This window comes from Harmonia axyridis, chromosome 5 (genome assembly GCF_914767665.1).
Source record: "Harmonia axyridis chromosome 5, icHarAxyr1.1, whole genome shotgun sequence".
Taxonomy (NCBI): Eukaryota; Metazoa; Arthropoda; class Insecta; order Coleoptera; family Coccinellidae; genus Harmonia; species Harmonia axyridis.
In genome coordinates, this window is record NC_059505.1 from 24,414,013 (window position 1) to 24,437,195 (window position 23,183).

Consider the following 23,183-nt stretch of genomic DNA (forward strand, 5'->3'; position numbering starts at 1 on the left):
CAACTTTTCATAACTTGCAGTTTTTTGTACAATTGAATTTTAATAATTGTTGCTGTTCCTTTCTAGTCGGCATGTCATGTCATTCCTTGCGATCTCCTATTTTCATTAATTTATTACGCTCATAAAGCTTGTCGGCATTTTCTTTAAACGTCACCAGATGAGTGGTTTATTGGGCGGCTCATTTGATGGGTAATTCAGGCGGCTTATTTAATAAGCTGTTCTTCAGGCGGCTCATCTGATAGGATTGTCCATTTTTCAATCAGAATTTTGTTTCAAAAGGAGGGGAAAAATGCACAAACTCTTTTCATTTCTATTCTAGAGAAACAAGAATTCGAAACCACGTTGAGTTGAGTGAGTGTTATGAAGTTTCTAATATTCAGACTTTTTTAGTGCCTAAGGATTTCAGAATTTCAAGTTGTGTATTTGAGGTAAGCTCTTCAATTAACTACGTGGCTAAATTTATGCTTTAAGCGCATCTCGCATTATTTAATATTAAAATTTCTTTCGATAGGAAACAACGAAAATAGTTCTTGATTGTTTCTACTTGACAAATATTCATCTTGATATGATTAAAAAGTAAAACACTTTATTTCCACTTATTTTTGGAGAAATGAAAATGACCGAATGCAGTTTTTCAAAGAAAACTTGCTGGAATGCGAAATTATCCGGTCATTTTTATGCACGAGTATAATTCGGAGGAATATTTCCCGAATAAACTGTTACATTACTAGTCAAACTATGCATCTATGAACAGTGCTATTATCGCAGGGCTATTCCGCTTCCTACAATGCAATTATCGCTGTAATTTTCGATCATTGTTTTCCATTTACATAGAATTTTTGATAGGAGGGAAATATTCAAAAATATTGAATCCATAATTATTTCAACATTACTTTGTAATTCATTTTTACATTGGTTTTCCTTTTTATAGCTGTATACTATTTCAGTTTCTATTTATTGAAAATTGAGTTGCATTAGGTTGATATCGTATATTTTGAAACAATTATGACCAAAAAAATATAAGAACAAAATAATTAATTAATCTGAATTATCCTAAACAACAATGGTCTTCTGTCAAAGTGATGGTTGTCAATGTCAACCTACTTGATTGAATACGAAATTTTATGATTATTCGCAGTAGTGAAAACAGCTCTGCTAAAAGAAAGAATAGACTTTACACACGAAAGAGGACTATGCTCTCAATAACCAAATCATAGATTTATCAATAAAAATTACTTTAAACCACTTCCAGCAAACCAAATTCTTAATAACTTCACGTTTACGTTGAAAATTTGTGCAGTAATGAGAAAAGACGAGAAAGTAACTCAAAAATAAAAACTGAAATAGTATACAGCTATAAAAAGGAAAATCAATATGAAAATGAATGACAAAGTAATGTTGAAATAATTATAGATTCAATACTTTTGATAATTCATTGTTAAAAGTCACTTCAAACCACTTTCAGGTATCCAAGTTCTCAAAAACTTCACTTTTACGTTGAAAATTTGTGCCGTGAAACTGCGCGAAAATTTGAAGTACACGTCTCAGTTTAGTTTTTAGTGGTGTTTCCGAATATTGAAATAGATTTTCAAAATTCCGATGTACAGGGTGGGCAAATTTCGATGTTTTAGCACTACAACTTTTAAACCAGAGGAGATAGACAAAATCTGATACCCCATTCTCGGTCTCTTTTTCTGAGAAACTAGCAAGGATAGTATTCATTTTTGGCCACCTTCTTTTGTTTTCGAGTTATAAGCGAAAATTGCAAAAATGACGATATCGAAAAACATTTATATCTCCGCTAATACTGATGATAGAGCTCTGCAATTAGAACATTATACAGGCACTTTTTTACGTAGAATCCAGTGGCGTGCTCGTATTTTCAAATGGGTTTTTAATTACGAAGCTATGACCCAAAGTTATGTTCTTTCAAATGGGAACACTAGATCTCCGTACCATTTTCTGAAAGCTTAATTTTTCCTGATTTCAAAAATATATAACATGGTATGGTTTGTATCAAAATAAATGACAGAAAATGGTCAAAAACCTTTTTTTACCTAAGAGACTCCATATTTCTATGGTTTCAACTGTTGATAAGCACAGAAAAAATTGAGCTTTCTATAAAAAGAACAGTGTCCTTTCGTCAATTTGATTATTTCTATGCTTTTTACTAATTTCTACATAATTCGAATCTAGATTTATTTTATAAAAATAGTTTCGAAAAATATAAATGATCTCGGAAAAAATTTCCTAGGTAGCTTGAACACAGTTTCAAATATTCATCTATTGAATTCGGTGCGAAATATCGAGAAGAAGTGTCGACTGTGCATTGTGCATTTGTTGTCATTATTAGGTTGAATATTTTTTCTTGTTTGTTCCCTTCGTTCTTCGTAATCAAATTGTTGAGTTCAATCATATATGCGTTGTTTCATAAATGCTATTTAGAATGGATTGGTACTTGTAAGTATTCATTCTGCAGACCTATGTAAATAATCTTCTGATACATCGATCCCAATACAACTCTTTCGATCGAAACATTCGATCTTGTGGATCTTTTCGTTATTTCCAAATCAAATTTCAGATGAAAAATTTATAAAACATATCTAGATTCGAGTTTTGTAGAAATTAGTGAAAAGCATAGAAATAATCAGATTGACGGAAGGACACTGCTCTTGTTATAGAAAGGTCAGTTTTTCTGTGCTCATCAACAGTTGAAACCATAGAAATATTGGCACTCTTAGGTAAAAAAAGGTTTTTGACCATTTTCTATTATTTATTTTGATACAAACCATACCATGTTGTATATTTTTGAAATCAGGAAAAATTAAGCTTTCAGAAAATGGCACAGAAATCTAGTGTTCCCATTTAAAAAAACATAACTTTGGGTCATAGCTTCGTAATTAAAAACCCTTTCGAAAATACGAGCACGCCACTGGATTCTACGTAAAAAAGTGCCTGTATAATGTTTTAATTGCAGAGCTCTATCATCAATATTAGCGGAGATATAAATGTTTTTCGATATCGCCATTTTTGCAATTTTCGCTTATAACTCGAAAACAAAAGAAGAAAATCGAGATTTTTTTTTTCAGTATAACTCATTTGTTTTTGGAGATAACCTCACGAAATTCGCTTTATAGCCATTACCCAATATAAAGATACCAATGGTGTCTTCAGATTTTTTCTGTTTTTCATTGTTTCTGAGACGCGAAACAAAAGTTATTTGAAAGTTATTCATTCACAACTATCACAGCGAATTTTTGTTTGATATATTTATTAATTGGTAAATATTGCATTAAAAAAATATGATAATCTAATAAACACGGCTTTTTACAAAATCTGGGGAATGATACAGGATTCAAACTTACTGGTATTAACGTCGTTTCTTCTGTCTATCAATTAATACTGAAATAGTTTCTCAAATACTCTTATTTATGAGAATAAGCTGTACTAATTTGAATGACAATTTATTTGTTTGGATTCCGAACAGTGACAGAAGAACCAAAAATGGCGGTGTGTGACGTCACACAAATAGAGCGTATTGGCGCGTTGATGTATTGAGATGATATAATATGTTACTGTCAATACGCTCTATTAGTCACACACGTCACACACCGCCATTTTTGGTTCTCCTGTCACTGTTCGGAATCCAAACAAATAAATTGTCATTCAAATTAGTACGGTGTCGTGGAAGGAATTGGCTTATTTTCATAAATGAGAGTAGGTATTTGAGGAACAATTTCAGTATTAATTGATAGAAAGAAGGAACGAGGTTAATACCAGTAAGTTTGAATCCTGTATCATTCCCCAGATTTTGTGAAAAGACGTCTTTATTAGTTGAACTTCAAGTTCGAACTTACTGGCATTAATCTTGTGCCTTCTGTCTATCAATTAATAGTAAAATCGTTCCTTAAATAATCTTATTTATCAAAATAAGCCAATTTCTTCAACGACAATGTACTAATTTGAATGACAATTTGTTTGTTTGGATGTCGAACACTGACAGGAGAACTAAAATGGCGGTGTGTGACGTCATCACTAATAGAGCGTGTATACGCTCACTGCGACAGTATTGATAAAACGCATTTCAAGAAATAGTCTCTTATGGTAATTGCTGCAATATGACAATATGCTGGCATTATCAAAGTTGAACGAATGTTGTTTCGTGCCAAGTAATCAATCATATCTTATTAATTTAAGGTAACTATATCAGAATTCAATTTTTTTTCTCAGATTTCTATTTATTTCTCAACTGAAGATATGAACCACTGCATCACTATTGCAGGGCACCCCATAAAGATTATTTCAATTTTCTAGGTCTTTTCGTTCTAGAGTTATCATGTATGATGTCGCACGAAAAGACTTTATCGAATTTGAGGAAGCATTTGTCATGAGTGTCCAGATCTCTATCGTTTCAAATAATTTTCAGCTCTATTAAAAAAATAACAGACATTATGAAGAATGATCCTTCCGATCACAGTTCAAAAAGGTTTTTGGAATATTTTCAATGCATTTTCATGACGATGATTGAATTTTTTTCGCCAATTTGAAAATGTTGTCATTCCCTTATATAATTCCATTCAGTTTCATTAAAATCTACCTATATAATTTCACTGAAGTCATTTTCGAATTCTTCGAATTGTCATTAAACACTCTTAGAATTTAGTGAGATATAATATGATTAATCGGCAATTTCTTTTTTTCCTTAATTCTATGAATATTGTACACATGAATTCATTCTACAGCTATATCATAATGCCGAATTCCTAAGGAGGAGCAAGTAATAACGATACATATTATTACGCAATAGTAACGGAAGACTTTCTTAAGAAGTAATATGTGATAGCTTAACGTCAGCCTTTATTCTCCCAGGAGAGTTCGCTTAGAGATAGGAATGTTAGATTCATTGTTAATTAGACTTTTGAACGATAAACTTGCTTCAGAAGATTCTTGAGTTTTTTAAAAAAAGTGATTCAAAAGAGGAACAAAATAATTATATATAAAATTAAAGCTGCGTAGGGAAAATGAACACAAATTGAAAAAAAAATCAGCTACTCACCTTTTTAACCTTTTGATCACAATCCTTGCATTCAACAAGCACACATTTAACAAGAATCTGTCTGTATCAATTGACTATTCAATCTCAAGGTGATATTATCTGAAGTATTTTGAATATCTTTGTGAATGGGAATTCCTCCAGCTACACTTTATTGAAGGCCGATGCAAAGGTATAGAAACGCTTTCTTTCAACGCATATTGTATCAGAGGACGAAGGTGAATGTCTGAACATTAAAGAATACCTATATGTAAAGTAAAAAAAAAAAAGTTCTAGGTAGTTCAGATTTCTAATTCTCATAAACTATTTCATGTGCGTAAAACTTCTTTGTATAGAAATTTATATAACGTATTCACTTTTTCCAAATTTACAAAATTAAGTTATTATTGGAGAACGAATCGACATATTGATCAGAAATTTTGGTTGAAACGTAGCAATTTGATTTATTTAATTTTTTTTATTTTTCAAGTAGAACGCACTTACTCGACCCTTCAGCTAGTAATTCGTGATCATCAAAACTTCAAAAATGCTCTCTTGACGCTAGATTTATTAATAACGAATTAAACTTTGAATTAATTGGATTCGATGCATGCAATTTCATAATATACTTTTAAGGTGTATTCCATTTTTTCTTGAATTTTATTAATTTTACAGTGTTACTGTTGTTTCCCACTATTCTCTGTACCAAAACAGATCATCCTTATTCGACAAAAAAGAATTTCAATAAATTTTGAATATATGTATACATAATGAAGAGGATTTTCCTATCTTCAATCAGCTTGATATCGTCATCTTTGAAAAACTAATAAAGTAGATAAGGATAATCAACATCACCATAACAGCGGATGATAATGAAGGCAAAGAACGCTCTGAGAATATAGAAAAATTCCATGACTCAGCTTATAAATATACAATATTGTTATGGATTTTCACAATCTAAATTTTATAGTCATGAAAGCTAGAGGAAAATTAAAATGAATTCAAATCTCAATTGCTTTGATAGATTATATTTAGGATTAATTGGTAGTAAACACGTTCCTTGTTCTGTTTACAGAGTCTTTATTAATATAGAGAAAATAAATTTGATGTGAATACACTGACAACTAAACAACAAATTATAAACTTACTCTAAGACGGTTCAGAAAACAGAATTCGAGAGAGCGATTCAAGATCACCAAGAGGGCATAGAATCCACAGATATAAAAAAAAAATGCATTGCACATAGATAATATATTTATGTACTGGAGATATATTTCAACACCTCCACTTACACAGTTCCAGAAATAAAACAAAAAAAACTACTTAAGTAAAATGAATACCTTACATTTTACAGAAAATATTATATTTCACAGGTTGCAAAATTTTTGTTAGGATATCAGCTGGCATTTCATGTGTCGGTATATGTTTCAGAATAATTTGGATCTCGGCAACAACTTCTCTAATAAAATGATGCCTAATATCAATATGCTTATGAAAATTATTATCATTAGCAGATAACTTAATTGCACCTTGATTATCACTAAACATATTTACACAAAGAGCTAATTCCATCAGCTCGCACAATAAACCTTTTAAATATATAGCTTCCTTCACCACTTCAGTACTTGAAAGCACAACTGTTTTTGCTTACACCTTTGCCAGGAGACCAGGGAATACAAAATTCGAAAGCATACCCTTTATATGATTTTCTGTCTATTGAACTGTTTCCCCAATCGGCATCTACAAAGCCTACAAGTTTTCCTTCGAAAAAAGTAAGCGATGGTGCTTGGTTCTTCAAATATTTTAATATGCGTTTATCATGCTTCCAATGTTATTGATCATACGATTTATTAAATTGGCTTAGAAAGCTCACAATAAATGCAATGTCTGGCTTCCAATCAAATTTTAATAAGGGTTCCCACGAAAGGAGATATCCTGTAATATTCAGAGAACATCGTGAGAACCAAGGGAAAGAAGGTAGGAATTGGTGTTCTTTTTGAATTTATGAAGGTTATATGCCTCGGGGAATACCTCCCTAGGCAATGTATTCCAGAGCCTTGCTTTTCGTTGGATGAACGATTCTTTGAAAAGAGATCTTCTGCAGGTCTCCAACGCGACCACAAAGGGGTGTGAAGACTGAACTTGACGGGTTAACCTCGAAGAGACTGCCAAAGGAGGAACGACTGTTGATATTTGAGAAGAGCATCGCCCATGAAAATATCTATAAAATAGAGACAGATCGCTAACTTTTCTACGGTGTTCCAAAGTGGTGAGCGAGTTTGTAAGCGAGGCATCACCGACGAGACGAATTGCCCTTTTTTGGACAGAATCCAGCAGTTTCAGAATATGCTTAGGTGCTGCACTCCAAACATGGGAACAGTATTCCAGGACAGGTCGGATCTGTGCCTTATAAATCATAAGTAGCTGACTGGAAGTGAAATAGCTCCTAGCACGAAACAGAAAACCAAGTTTTTGGGATGCACTTTTGGCAATTGATCTCACGTGATCTTCCTAAGAAGGGTTATTGTTGATAGTAATACCAAGCATCGCATTCCATAGGTGAACTCACAATTTTGCAATCTGACATGTTAAATTCTTTCAAAATTTGGTCAATATAAATTTCCTGCCTTAAGGTTGTAGACTACTTTGCGCTGAAACTGCAATTCCGCTAGATGGAGCTACCCGAAAATTTTTGGTAGATTTGTACCTGACACACCCATTCAACTTGATGAACCGCCTGTTTGGTATTTATTGCCCCTAATAAAATCTCAACTCTCGATGAAGCCCAGCAAAGAGTAAATTTGTGTTTCTGTAAACTTTAGAAATTCAGTTCAGTTTAGATACAGTGGCGTATCCTAGGGGGGGATAAGGGGGATATATACCCCCAGAAGGAATATCCATTATATGTAACAACCTTATATATCACAATCTTATTATGAGTAAGCAAAATTCTTTGGAAAACTTCTTCAAAAGAAGGAAAATTTGATTTTTTTTCCTTTATCCCCCCTCCAAGGCTTATGTCTGGGTACGCCACTGTTTAGGTATATAATACTAAATAAGAAAATCGCTGAAAATATTGTGAAGTTAGAAATGACAATGAACCACTGTCATGGACTTATTTTGAGTATGGATAATAGAAATAGCAATTTATTCGAATTGAGAAAAAATATATGATCATCTCTGGTTGTATGATTTCACAGAGAAAATCAGAAAAATTTGGATATTGAGATTTCTAGAATGTAAAATTCGAAAAGCTTTTGAGTTCTCATTTTATGCGCCTTTGGAGGCCACAACACTGTGTATAGGAATATAAGATATGCGATTTATTAGGTTATTGTTGTCGGTCTCTTTATCTAGATGAGAATTTTTGATATTATCCTGAAATTCAGAATGATTATTCAAATGATTATTTGACATTTGACACGTATTATAAGTCGTGAAAAAAAATTAGTGAGGGCAATAAGAAAAGAGTAACAGAATAGGAATGAAAAGTTGTATTTTGTTCTGTCTATCGGGTGTCACTTTGGGTTTTTACAGATATATTCAGCTCATCTAAGTTCAATATTCAAGCTTTGTTTCATCGAAATCGGATGAAAAGGGTTATTGCCAAATAAAATTCACACAATAATTTGTTTTACTAGGCGACAAAGTAGTGATTGACTACCTTAGCTGAATTCCCAGCCACGCTACGCTCAGCCATGTACAGTATAACTTCAGTAGTCCGGGCAGATTTCGTTCCGGTACCTGCCCGGATTATGGAGGTGTCCGGATTACTGGAGTGATTTTAATTTATGAAATGAAGCAACTTATAAATTATCAAAATAAGGCTTATTAATCAAGTCACAATAAAAAATATTATTTTCTCATAAAATAAAACAAAACTGAACAAAACACTCAAGTACATGTAACACGTTATGTAAATATGTACATGTAGGTATTTATAATATTGTATACATACATATTATGTATGTATGCAAAATGAAATATCTTCTACTTTCTTGAAAAATACATATCAATTTTAGTTTGGACCTTTTTGGATGCATCTATATCAATTGCGTTGTCTTTAAGCCTTTTCAAAAGCTATAAATGTTCAAGGGGAAGGTTATTCTCCTTTGTCCACCTGATAGCTAGACTTTTCTGTGAGTGTGAGTGTAAGTGTCTTATGTGATCGTTTGACTGCAACCATTGCGTCCGGCACGCTCAAAAACAAAGTGCAGAATGAAAGATGCTGCCGCCACGCTGTTTCCAACCGACATGTTACCGTTTTTTACATGTATAGACAGGAAAATGCTATTTTTTTGCATAATGAATATTTTCGCGCCCGGATTTCAGAGGCAAAAATTTCAAAATGCCCGAATCCCAGCAGTGTCCGGAATACTGGAGTGTCCGGGCTAGCGACTATCCGAACTATCGAAGTTGTACTGTATTAGTATTTTTTATAATATGACTCGGCTTTGAACTATCAGCCGCGGCAATCTATCTACTACTTTGCTACCTATAGTAAAATAAATAACTATTGAAAGTATTTTTATTTGACAATAATTATTTTCATCCGATTTCTATGAAACGAAGCTTCATTTATTTTGTAGTGATAAATTAAAATAAATTTTTTTCAATTCAATATGTTATGATCCTTCCTTCATCAACGAAGGCATCTATTAACTCGAGAAAAAAATGGAATATTTCAATACTGTTAGAATTTCATATTATTGAAATTCAATTACACAAATGGCGGATTTTTTTTGGATTAAAAGATGTCATTCGCTGATGGAGAAACGGTATATGATGATGGAAAAGAAAAAACGCACATCACTTTACATTGCATTACATAATTTTTTCATTTTTTGTTAACGAAAAAAATTATTTATAAAAAAATTTTGCAATTTCTTAAACTTTTATGACATGAAATTTTCAAGGAGGTATGTTTACAAGAATGGCTTCACGAAGCGAAAAATGTTTACTGTAAATTTTTTCAAATTAATATTAATCAAGGAAGTACGAGAAAATTTTCTTAATCAAGAATTGCCTATTTTTAGGGTTAAATTAAATGACAAATATTGTAGATAGAGTTTCGGGAATAGGGAGTTTTTCAAAAGAATTTTTTTTTTTTTTGAGAATTTTTTTTCAGATTTCTCAAATATTGATAATTTTCCATATTTCGGCAAAAATCCAGATACCTTTTTTTCATCTTAATTTCTTTATGACTTTTGAAATTTTCTTTATGATACTAAGCGCTCAAAATGTACTTCTCCAGACATCATTACGAATAAAATCAGCTAGCATATATATTTTAGGAACAGTATCGTTTGTAATTCTAACAATGGTTTCATAACAAGTTTTCTACCTATCCCTATTCTTCAGTGCAATATTGTCTTAAACTAGTAATGTACACAATTTCAGCCAATCAGAGAAACCCTACCCTCGTAAATCATAAGAGTGTCATTCATCTCGAGCCATAAAATACAGTCCAAGATTCTATTGGCGTTCATGTTGCAAAAAGGCGTAAACCTTTGGGAGGCGTTCCAAAAAGCATGATTCTATTTGAAAAACATCTACAATTAGAGCAAATCAAGCAATTTTAAAAAAATGCTTGCACCAATTCAAAACTCGTAATATCACTGAACATTTGTGGATGAGTTACTTGAAATGAGAAGTCTCTCTAAAGCTGAATAGTCATTTAAAGAAAGTGTTTAATTTCAAAGTTCAATTTTCGGAATACTATCTTTTTTTTTTTGAAAATCGAGACGAGATCTTCAAGTTCACCATCACGTCATTGTTCACTCAAAAATTGAAATGAATCCGACCTGTACTTTGGAATTGGAATGAACTGAAATTAGCACTGAAATAGCAGTGGTATGAACAAGGTATTGAACACCCTTAAAGTTAAAATACCATGTTCCTTATCATAATCGACATTCACATCTTGACATTTAACCTTGAATATATAGATGAGTTCATTTTTCAATTTCTTACTTTCCATAACATTATTTGAAAAATTGAAAAAAATCATCCATATATAAAATAATAAATATGAAGCTATGTTCAACCTTTTTGACAAAAGATTAGGGTTCATACTCAGATTTAGCGAATCCTAATTCTGATAATATTGAGTTGATTTTATCAATCCAGCATGTATCGGATTGTTTGAGACCATAAATAGCCTTATCAAATTTCAAAACTTTATATTTATCTGTCTTCTAACATATAAATCCTTCAGGTATTTTCATGAGAACTTTTTCTGATAAATGACCATTCAGAAAAGTGGTTTTTATGTCCAAATGCCCTATTTCTACATTCAAGTTGAAAGTTAATAAAAACAAAAATCTGATAATCAAATACCTCATTACAGGAGAGAACGTCTCGTTATAATCTTCTTCTTCTTGTCTTGCTATAATCAATTATATTAAAATGACCATTCAGAAAAGCGGTTTTTATGTCGAAATGCCTTATATCTATGCCTTATCTCTAAATTTAAGTTGACAGTTAATGAAAACAAAAATCTGAGAGTCAAATACCTCACTACTACCTTCATACCTTCACTAGGAGAGAACGTCTCGTTATAATCTTCTTTACTTGTTATAATCAATTCCATATTTTTGGCTGAACGCCTTGGGAACTAACCTAGCCCGATATTTCACTTCTCCATTAGAACTGGTCTTCTTCTTGAACACCCATCTGGAGTCAACAACATTGGTGTCTTCCTCTGGATCGACTAATTCCCATGCTTGGTTTTCTTCTAAGAACTGCTTCGATGGCACTTCTCCAAAAAGTTCCATCAGGCCTAGACAACGCATCTTCAACAGTTAATGGATTATTTAAGTGTAGTTACGTGTTCAGATGATCAACATTTCTAAACTTGTGGAAAAGAGCTCGAGTAGTCCCAGTCTTTGAAGAATGACAAGTGCGAGATCAAAAACTATAGGCCGATATCTATCCTCATTTCGCGAAGGTATATGAGGAGGCATTGTATAGAAGTAGGCGTCAGGGTGTACAGTCCCACCTGGCTGAGGGTCATCATGGTTTTGTGCGAGGTAGGTCGACTATCACAAATCTGGCTACCTTATCGCAGTATATAACAAGAGACTGTAGATGATGGTGGTCAAGTAGATGTGATACTGACTTTTCAAGAGCGTTTGATTCAGTGGACTTTGGAGTACTTCTCAGAAAACTGTCTTCATTCGGTTTTTGTTCTGCTTACGTGAGGTTGATTGGATCGTACTTGCAGGAGGTTACGCTGCTTTCCGACAAGCTTGTGTATACCCTGACCGTGGAGCTAGTCTTTCCTCCTTCATGAGAGATATGAGAGTATCATCATTGACTGAAAGACACGAACATCAGTGTGCAAAATTTGCTCGAAAGTTGCTGACCGGTACTCTCGACTGTTCATATCTGCTGTCCAAAGTGAATATTAACGTTCCAAGGATCTGCTCCTGTCTGCGATTCATCGCTGTAGCCAACAATGTTGTCGAACTTTCGCTGTTTAATCTCAGCTCATAAACATTTTTCTTCAAGTCGGCTATCCCTACAATGTTATTGTATATTTTTTTATTAAAATGGCGGACGATGAGGATGCAGTATCGGATGTATCCGATAAAAATGATCGGGAAACAAATTACTTTAAGTGTTGTGCTTCGAAAATAAGTAGAATGAAAGTCTGTGTGCAGTGCTTTTCAGTTTTCCATCAAGCCTGTGCCAAAAAGTTACCAAACCTAAAAGTTATTGATGGAAATAAGATTGTTTGTTGCGCTGGAACAAACGAACAAAGAGAATTAAAGCAAAGCGAGGATGCCAAAACAAATATCTTTAGGATGGAAATCCGATATCTACAGGAATTACTTATGGAAACGAGAGATAAAAATGAAATTCTCAAACTAAACAATAGCCTTTTATTAGACAGAATACGAAAGATGGAAAAAAATGATATCCTTGAAACAAAGGTAAACAATACAAAAAACCATTCGATTAATTCAGTTGACGTAATTGAGAAGATCCCTACCAGAGGTTTGAACATAGAACCCTACCAGCGTAGCAAAATAACAAGATCATCTACCAGACAACAGATGGCTACACAAAGTGCAATTCCAGCAGAGAAAACAGAAACCAGTGTCAATGATAATTTACTGTCTGTGACCACGCATGTCAGGTACCATTCTAACCTAGGAATTCACTCTAAATCCGAAAACATAAATAAACACAAAATTCCGAAAATAGTAACGGAAACACATGAAATGACACCCACAGACAAACTGATAAGACCTGCTCCCAATTCACCGTCGGACGATTTCATTAAAGTCAGAGCAAGAAGACGGAAGAAAACAAGAATTAATGTCGGAACTGGAACAACACTTACAGGAGAAACAAAATTCAAATCAGTGAAATCTGACAAAGCAGATAAGAAATTATGGCTATTTATCTCTCAAGTAAAAGAGAGTGTAGAGGAAGAAGTACATAATGAACAAAGGGAAGTTAGAAGAGAATGAAGTATCTGTGACAAAAATAAACACCAGAAACCAAGAAAATTTGAACTATAAATGTGTTCTTGTAGGAGTTCCACTGAAAATAAAAGATGAAATATATAACAATGAATTCTGGCCAAAGGGAATAAATTTTGCAAGATTTGATTTCCGTAGGGGAGAACATTTTTTAGAGAAAAACAAAGCTTGAAGCCACAATCTATCAAAGATATATATACAAAAAAAGAAGTCATGAGCAAAAACAGTGAACAACAATTCAGTATACTACATCAGAATGTGTGCTCTTTGGGAAATGCTAAGGATCGCCTAGAGGAAATACTGAATGAAAATGAAGATGTTAAAATCCTGTGCATAACAGAACATTGGAAAACAGAAAACCAACTAAAATTCTATGCTATCAATAATTTTGCACTTATTACTTTCTTTTGTAGAAATGAGAAGGAACATGGGGGAGTAGCAATATATACAAAAACTGGAATGCAAGTCAAAGAAAGAAAATACATCAAGAAGATATCAAGAAAGGGAAAATTTGAGTGTGTAGGAATAGAGTATAGCCTGAATGGAAGCAAGCATGTTTGTATGGCCATATATAATGATGGGAATGTCGACATATTGACTGGAGCATTAGAACCAATATTAATAAAATTATTCAATGAAAATGTAAAAATATCCCTGATTGGAGATTTCAATATTAATTTTATGGATGACACAAGCAGAAAATGTGAAATATTGGGCATGTTGAAAACTTACAACATACAGCAAACAATATATCAACCCACAAGAATAACAGCCATAACAGCAACCTGTATTGACAACATTTTTACAAATATTGAGGAATCCTATGAAACCAGAGTTATACAAACACATATTTCTGATCACACAGCACAGAAAATTATTTTCAAAATGGGAAATCAACAATCAAATGAGACATATAAGCGAATATACTCACAACAAAATATTCAACATTTCAAACAATTGTTACGAGACCAAAATTGGACAGCTCTTTATGAAATAACTGAAAAGGATGTAAATGACCAATTCAATATGTTCCATAGCATATATTTGCAACTTTTTAACAGAGCTTTTACATTGAGAAAAATATCAAAGAATAAGAGAAGAAAAATGGTCAGTTCTGATCCTGAGATTAAAGAGATAAAAAACAGACTGGATATATTACTTGTACTGAGTACTTATGATGGGAGATTCAAAGGAGAATATCGTGATACAAAAATTGAATATGACCAACTATTATTGAAACAGATAAAGAAAAAATATGGAACTTTGATAGAAAGATCAGATAACAAGAGTAAGACGGTATGGGCTGTAGTAAATTCTTTGAAGAATACAAATAAAAAGAAAACTGAATTAATTGGAGATCCTTTTCAAACAGCAAATGAAATGAACAACTTCTTCATAAGAGCAGGAACGACATTGACGAGGAGCTTTCAAGACAGAAAAATTTTTGACAATTTCCAAGAAATTAACAAATCTATGCGTTTGAGAAGAATTACCGAAATGGAAACAAAAAAGATTATAGGATCATTGAAAAACAAATATTCAAGTGGATTTGATGAGATCTCTAACCACATTATCAAACAAACAGCTGAAGAAGTATCTGGACATATAACTCACATCATGAACAACTCATTGAGACATGGCATTTTTCCAGACAAACTGAAGATAGCAATTGTGAAGCCAATCCATAAAAAAGGTGATGTAGATGACTATAACAACTACAGACCTATAAGCATACTACCCAGTTTTTCCAAAGTGATGGAAATGGTCTACTGCCAACAATTAATGGAATATTTGATAGAAAATAAAATATTCAGAGAAAATCAGCATGGTTATTTGAAGGGAAAATCTATAAAAACAGCAATTTACCAATTCATAAATAAACTAGTGGCAGCTTTTGAGAACAAAGAGTTTGCAATGGGAGTATTTCTCGATTTAACGAAGGCATATGACTGTTTGGATAGTAAAAAACTTTTCAACAAATTGGAGAATTATGGAATCCGAGGACCGGCGCTAGATTGGGTCAAGTCATATTTATCACTCAGGAAACAAATGGTTGAAATCGAAATAAATGGAAAAATCATCACATCGAATATGGAAGAACTGATACTAGGAATACCCCAAGGAAGTATCGCGGGACCGTTATTGTTTATTATATATCTGAATGATTTCAGACTAGATGCTGAGATGAGAGAACAATCAGTTACTGTAGTTAATTACGCAGATGATACAAATCTACTTCTGACTGAAAGCCATTACACACTGCTGGAAAAGTTATGTGAAATTACATTAAATAAGACAAATGAATGGTTCAAGAACAACAATCTACTTCTCAATGAAGAAAAAACCAAGTTCATACTTTTTTCACCAACCAATTCAGGAATTGAAGAAAATAATACAATATCCCTGAGCCAAGCAAAATACAACTGCTTAGAATCAACCAAATTTTTGGGCATACATATAGATAAGAATCTCAATTGGAAGGAACACATCAATTATGTTCATGAGAAAATAATGATATCTGTTTATGGTTTCAGAGTTGTGGCCAGGTATCTCTCCAGTAATTACCTGAAGATGGTCTACTATGCGATGATAGATGCAAAACTGAGGTTCGGTATTGTTTTTTATGGGTCCGGGAATATAAAACAACTATTTATTCTACAGAAGAAGGCAATAAGAATACTCAATAACATGAAATATAATGACTCTTGCAGAGGTGTTTTCAAGAAATCTGGAATACTGACAATATATGCACTCTATATACAAGAATGTGTCCTTTTCATCAGAAACAATGAGATGCTATTTGAGAAGCATAAAAACAATAGAACTTTCTACGACCAGAAATGAAGATTTTATCTATCCCAAACATAACCTAACAACATCTCAGAAGCAGGCAGAATATAGATGTTTGAAATTATATAATTCTCTTCCAAAGAAAATGAAAGCAATGTCAAATATAACTATATTTAAGAAGAGCTTATTCAGATATCTCCTTGACTTGGAGCCATACTCTTTGGATGGATATATTTCTAATTTGTGAACAGAATATAATTTTGTTGTTTTGACACTATTCCATTTCATTTTTTTAGATATGTGAAGATGATAGGGAATAAAGATGATTATTTATTATTTATTTATTGTACAATGTACAATGTTATTTTTATTATAAATTTCACTTCCTGTGGCATGAAAATTTACTTTGTGTCTGTTTTTGCTTAGCTGGCTAACAGATACTAGATTAGTAGTTAGTCCTGGAACAAAGTGCACATTTTATAGCAGCTCATTCACAGATTTTCCTTCTACTAGGCTTCCTTCTGTTAACAAGTAGGTTATTGTTAGATGTTAGGTGAAAGCTTGCCTCACTGTCCATGTACCAGTCTGTTTTGCTAAATGAGTCATTTTGAAACACGGCACACAAAGCATAGGTTGCTTTTTGGTTTGTGCACTGCGACATGAAATATCCTTTTTCTTTACACTTGTAACATGTAACATTGCTTCTATATCGAATGTATACTTTTTCATTGGAATATAACCTATTATCGTTTTTCCTGCCGCCATCTAGCGACTTCTTAGGGAACTGTTTTCTTCTTACTGCGTTCTTTGCAGAAAACGCTTCTCTACGTCCCTGACTATCACCTTCTCTTTGCATATCGAGCAATTTAGATTTAATGGCATCTGTTGTTATTGACATACCGGTACGTTCCACAGCCATGATTAACGGTGAATATTTTTAAGCCAATCCTGCCAAAAAAAGTGATCCGACCCATTCGTCATTGATGAAACGTTGAAACCCGTTCTCCTCAGCTTCTGTGATGCTTCGACGACCTGATTTATGTAATTCTCCATAGAATCATGTTTTTCTAATCTGGCTGATATTAAGGTCCTCAAAAGTCCAATCTTCCTGGAAAAACCGCTATCGTCGTATATTTTCTTTAGTTTCATCCACATCCATATACTTCTTGTAAAGTTGCCGCTTCTCGCTCGTGGATGTAGATTGAGGGTTCATCCGTTAATATTATTTTTGCCTTGGTTTTCGCCAATAAAGTGGAGTCCGATTTACTGCCAGTTATATTTGCTTAGTCATTCAAGCACAAGCACATGTTCAATGGCGAACCCATTCTTAATAATTTTCGCGTCCGGCTAGCTTGGGCACAATTGAGAAAAAATTAACGGACATATTGTTTTTTTTTATTTAATGTTTGTCTGATCACAACACTAGATATTGAAGCTGGATGATGAAGCTCTCTGACCGGTATGATATAAGAGCGGGGGTTCGACAGGGCTCAATACTGGGACCTCTTTTATTCTTAATGTATACAGCAGACATTTTCAATACTGTGAGGTACTCCCAATTACATTGCTTTGCCGTAGATACTCAAATTCTAGCTTTCGAGCCAGCTGACTATTTAAATGCATTGGCTAAGATACACGCTGATTTACAGAAAATTCTAAACTGGTCTAAGAACAACCGAATCGATAATGAAAAAATTATTTCGAGTATTTTGGTTTAAACTTTGTTATCAAACTTATTTTTCTCAAATTACAGATATGACATCTTCTGGAAAGAGAAATATTAGAATGTGGAGAACGCAAGTATTTCCACATGAAATCATCAGTTTCAACAATTTCTGCATTCAGTTTTCCAGCTATTGAAAAAATACTTCATCTACGTTGTACATTTTAAATTAGTGAATTTAATGTTTGAAATTATTATCAGGAACGATTCATGTATTCATTATTTCTTTCTATTTTTCATGAACATTAGAATATTGCGGAAATATTTAATAGCTTGACATGCATCTGGCTGACATTTGTGATGGAATCGACACGGCTGCTAAACTATTGCGATACATTCATACTCCAATTACTCAGGGCCGTTGCTAGACGAACTGCCGCCCTAGGCAGAGACCCATTTTACCGCCCTAACATAAGCCTAGTCTGCAGAATGCAAAAAATTAATATTGGATAATCGGGGTCCAGCGCCTGCTCAAGTGTTTCTACCTCCCCGGCAAAAATAAAATGAAGGGTGTTTTTTTTAGAGCTATAGAACTTTAAATTGCAATAAAACAAGGATTATTCGATTGACATGAATTTTATTTATCCTATCATAGTAGTCTAGCGGTGTTAAATCACAAGATCTTGGAGGCCAATTCACAGGCCCAAAACGTGAAATTAGGCGGTCACCAAATGTGTCTTTCAATGAATCGATTGTGGCACGAACTGTGTGACATGTTGCGATGTCTTGTTGGAACCACAGCTCCTGGACATCATGGTTGTTCAATTCAGGAATGAAAAAATTAGTAATCATGGCTCTATACCGATCACCATTGACTGTAACATTCTGGCCATCATCGTTTTTGAAGAAGTACGGACAAAAGATTCCACCGCCCATAAAGCGCACCAAACAGTCAGTTTTTCTGAATGTAACAGTGTTTCGACATACACTTGAGGATTAGTTTCACTCCAAATGCGGCAGTTTTGTTTGTTGACGTAGCCATTCAACCAGAAGTGCGCTTCATCGCTAAACAAAATTCGCTTATGAAAATCGGGAACAACGGCAATCTCATTTTGGGCCCATTCGACGAATCTACGCCTTACTTGATGATCGTTTGGCTCCAATTCTTGCACGAGTTCGATTTTGTAAGCACGCAAACCAAGATCCTTCCGCAAAATCTACCATAAAGTGGATGGACACAGATCCCATTCCTGTGCTCGATGGCGGATAGACTCATTCGGGTCTTCCTAAATGGTCAATGCTACGCTCTACAGCAGAAATAGCTTCTTCTGTACGCACCGTACGTTGTCTCTGGGGATGCGAGTTATCAATAAGAGTAAACGTGGTGCGAAAACGTTCCATGGTTGATCGAATTAACTGCTCTGATGGACGATTTTGTCGACGATAAAATGGACGTAGTGCGCGATACGTATTCCGCACAGAACCATTATTTTCGAAATGAAATTGCACTATTTGCAAGCGTTGTTCAGGCGTGAGCCTATTCATTATGAATTGCCGAACCAAACTGAGAATAAATAATTTGACAGCTGTTGTATCGGTCGCCATCTTGAACAGTAATGCCAACTTAAAGTTATATACCTCGAGAAAAAACACCCATTACAAATCGGAACCCTTTCAGGTTTGGGATTTAGTACTAAGCAAAAGAGGGGGGCGAGGGTTTGGGGTCGATGTTGGTTTGGTGAATTTGTTTTCAAAGATTCAGTTTGGAAGTGTGAAAAAATCCACACTTTTTCATGAAAAGTATTTCAGTAAGAAAAAATTTTTAGTATAATTATTTCTTATGGATTCAATTTTAATCCAATAGATGATTTAGGATAAGTGGAATGCAATAAACAATGAACCTGCTCAAATGAATTCTAATCAATAAATGATAAAATATATGAATTGAATTCAGGTTTCACATCCTTCTGCTGAATTTTGACTACATAACTAACGCTCGAACATTTCGTTTTTTTTTTCCTTGATATGATTGAATTGAACAGCCGGATGATGCGAATAAACAATTATTTTAAATTCGAATAGATGTTACGGATATTCACGATGCAAAGATATTTGAGATTAGTGAATTTGATGAAAAAAATCATTAGTGGAATTCGTTCGAATCAAAAAAAATATTTAATTCGTTCTTCCAGTAATCCAGAATTAAAGAAAAAGTAGATAGTGCCGCCCCCCATTTTTACGGCCCTTCTAGAGGGGCCCTGAAGTTTCAGGTTCCTAGCTCAGTTTCCATTTTAGAAAAAGATTGAAAATTGATTTTTTACTTTGAGAATCATTATTTAATTCGAATGTGTTCACGCCCAACACTACATAATTTGATATAAAAAATGAAGAATATTATAAAATAATGGAATGTCGTATGAAATAATAAACCCTCTTGTATGTATTTGTTATGAAGGATCAGTTGAAAATGATGAAATGAAATTTCTTATATTTTGCATTCCTTTCTGAGGAATCAACATTCTGATTAGAGAATTGAAAAAAAAATAATCCAGAACCCCAAGTGGCAATAAAATTCGGCAACGTAAAGCGAACGCCGACAATCCTGAAGAGTGCATGTGTTTTTTATAGCGTCAATAACTCGTAAACAGCACTATGAGGGGATCACGCCACATCTGGATATTTATGAGTATAATGTATGATACGGTCTTTGATGGTTTTTGATGTGAATAAATTTGTCGGTATTTCTTCCTGTTGTTGCTGTTTGAATGAAATCTCATTTTAATTTCTACACATGTAATTTTTGATCAAGCTTGAAATGCCGCCCTTGAATTTTGCCGCATAGGCGACCGGCTACCCTGCCTACCCATTAGCAACGGCCCTGCAATTACTCTGCCTCTTCGGGAACTGCCTTCTATTTTACCTGTTCCTGTTCTTCACCTCTAGTCCCAGCATTATTTTTAGTGGTTTCATTATAGAAATGAAATATGTGATTCAAACAAACCTTCAAATGCTTTGTCAATGAAAGAGTTCTATAATTTTATATTTTTGAATTAAGAATACCAGGAAGGAGCCTTTGCTATCGAATACAAGAGTGAAAGTGCGACCAAAGCGCACCACGGATGACTCATCGTTTTGTTTTGATTTTGAAAGTAGAATGTGGTACCTGCAGCAAATTTGGCTTTCATTTCGTTCATGTGATATATTCGCACTGGAACTGTATTGAATTAAAAGGAAAGTTTCAAAATTTGGTCGTGAACTACATACTTTTTACCTGCTCAATTCGCTGCAATAAGACAAGTTATAATTATCTTATATACATAAAGAATATAGTATTAATATTCACTTACATTCGGTACATTTTCCCAATGTATGATAATTCAGTGGCCCAATTAACGCGTTCACCGGCTTCATTTCGATAAATAAATTCATTGCCTAAACGTATTTTTTCATTATATTTACGTACACTTTTCGTTCAGTGATCGAGCTATCTTCAAAAAACAAAGACATTCTCTCCATCTCCATCGCATTGTTGAAGAATTATCATAGGATTACTAACCCTTTCTTTTAAACTTCATTTCATTATTATAAATTCTCATAAGGAAATCATGTTATTTTATTCATTGTCACCTGAATAAGAAGTAACACTGCTTGTATCTTGATATGCAAACAGTCGAATCATTCATAATATATTCTGGATAAACGAAGTGGCGCCCATTTAGTAGAAATCATTGGCAGAAAAAAAAATTTGGAAGATAAATAAACCCACGACCTAAATGTTCAGTGGCGAAAAACTATCGTTGGAAAATATGTGACTGAGAAAAAAAATACTTCACTATCCCTTCCTTCATCTTGAAAGATACACATGCGTCGTTTTTGAGAATTCCGGATAAAACATGGAAATACGGCAGCATAACTTGACCGTGAAGCCGCTCCTCAGAGGGGGGCGCCTGAAACGTCCGTTTTGCCATTTCACTGTTTCAGTCCCGACGGAAATGTATAATTTCTATTTTGCTCTGCCTTAAAAGCTTTCTTTATGCACACAAAAAAGTATTCTTTCAAACAACGAAGATGGTGAACTTTAATAACCATTTCATTATTTTTCACAGAAATGTTGTTTTCCTCGATATTGCAGAAGTTAATATTTTCAAGCAGTATGATATGGAAGGTGATAATTTATTCAATTCTGAATATAAAGGAAATCCTTTTCTGACTTTTATTAAATATTTCGTTATACTTCAGATTTCATTGCAAGAAATGAAATGTTAAGTTGTTTAATAAACCCTATTAATGGTACAGTTGAATGTAATACCAACTCGATTACCTATTAGGGATTGCAATAAAATTTGGAAAGTAGTATACCACAGTTGAAGTGAACACTAGCACCCCAAAAAATCTTTATGAACGTTTAGCCCCGATGCACACATCCGACATTTGCAGTTCCGACACCGTTGCTGTGTCGTACTTGCGGCCTGTGGTACAAAGAATCAAATGGGAGCATGCACACTACCCGCCGTGCCGTTGCGACGTCGTAACTGCCATCATGCGGGCTGTGGTACAAAGAATCAAATGGGAGCATGCACACTAGCGTACGACACCGCAACGTTGTCGCAACTGCAAATGTCGGATGTGTGCACCGGGGCTTAACGCCGTTTCCACTGCGATGATGTCATTATTTGAATAAAATAATTTATTAACGAAAATATCATGGTCGTGATGTCAAGTTGCATGCTGTAAGATTTTAATGAGTATTTGTTTGATAAAAGAGGAGTCACTTGAACATTGATGAAAAATTGACTCCAATGTGAGCAAGGTGTCCAGGGAAGGATCAGTGGACGAAGAAACATTGGTAGACGTCACACATAGGTCAATTTTAACGATCTACGCGGCCAAAAATATTTTCTCACTTTTATCATTTATATTCGTTATATATCGTTTCTATGCAGTATTATATGTTTGATTAAAGATTTTTTAATTAGTTCATCTCGTAGAATGTAAATAAAAAAACATTGGAATAGAAAAAAAAATCGTATTGGGATTCCGTAAATGAAAAGCTGTGATATTCAAAACAAATGTTGGATTTATGTCATTTCCACGTTGAGTGAAACAATTTCTCTGCAAAATAACATAAAAAATCCATATAGTATCTTTGTGTAGTAATAATATTTTTATTCAATTAAAGAGTCATCAACACGTAAATATACTAATT

General features: G+C 33.8%; 1 protein-coding gene across 3 annotated transcripts in view; it reads right to left on the reverse strand.

Annotated features, from left to right (window-relative positions):
- Positions 1-5,206, reverse strand: part of LOC123681199 (UNC93-like protein) — a 105,445-nt gene extending 100,239 nt beyond the window's left edge. The window contains exon 1 of one of the 3 annotated variants that reach the window (XM_045619449.1): positions 5,057-5,206. The gene's annotated coding sequence lies outside the window, so the exon portion shown is untranslated. The remainder of the gene's footprint in view (positions 1-5,056) is intronic. The other 2 variants (XM_045619450.1, XM_045619451.1) reach the window with 2 other exon arrangements.
- Positions 5,207-23,183: the final 17,977 nt, after the last annotated feature.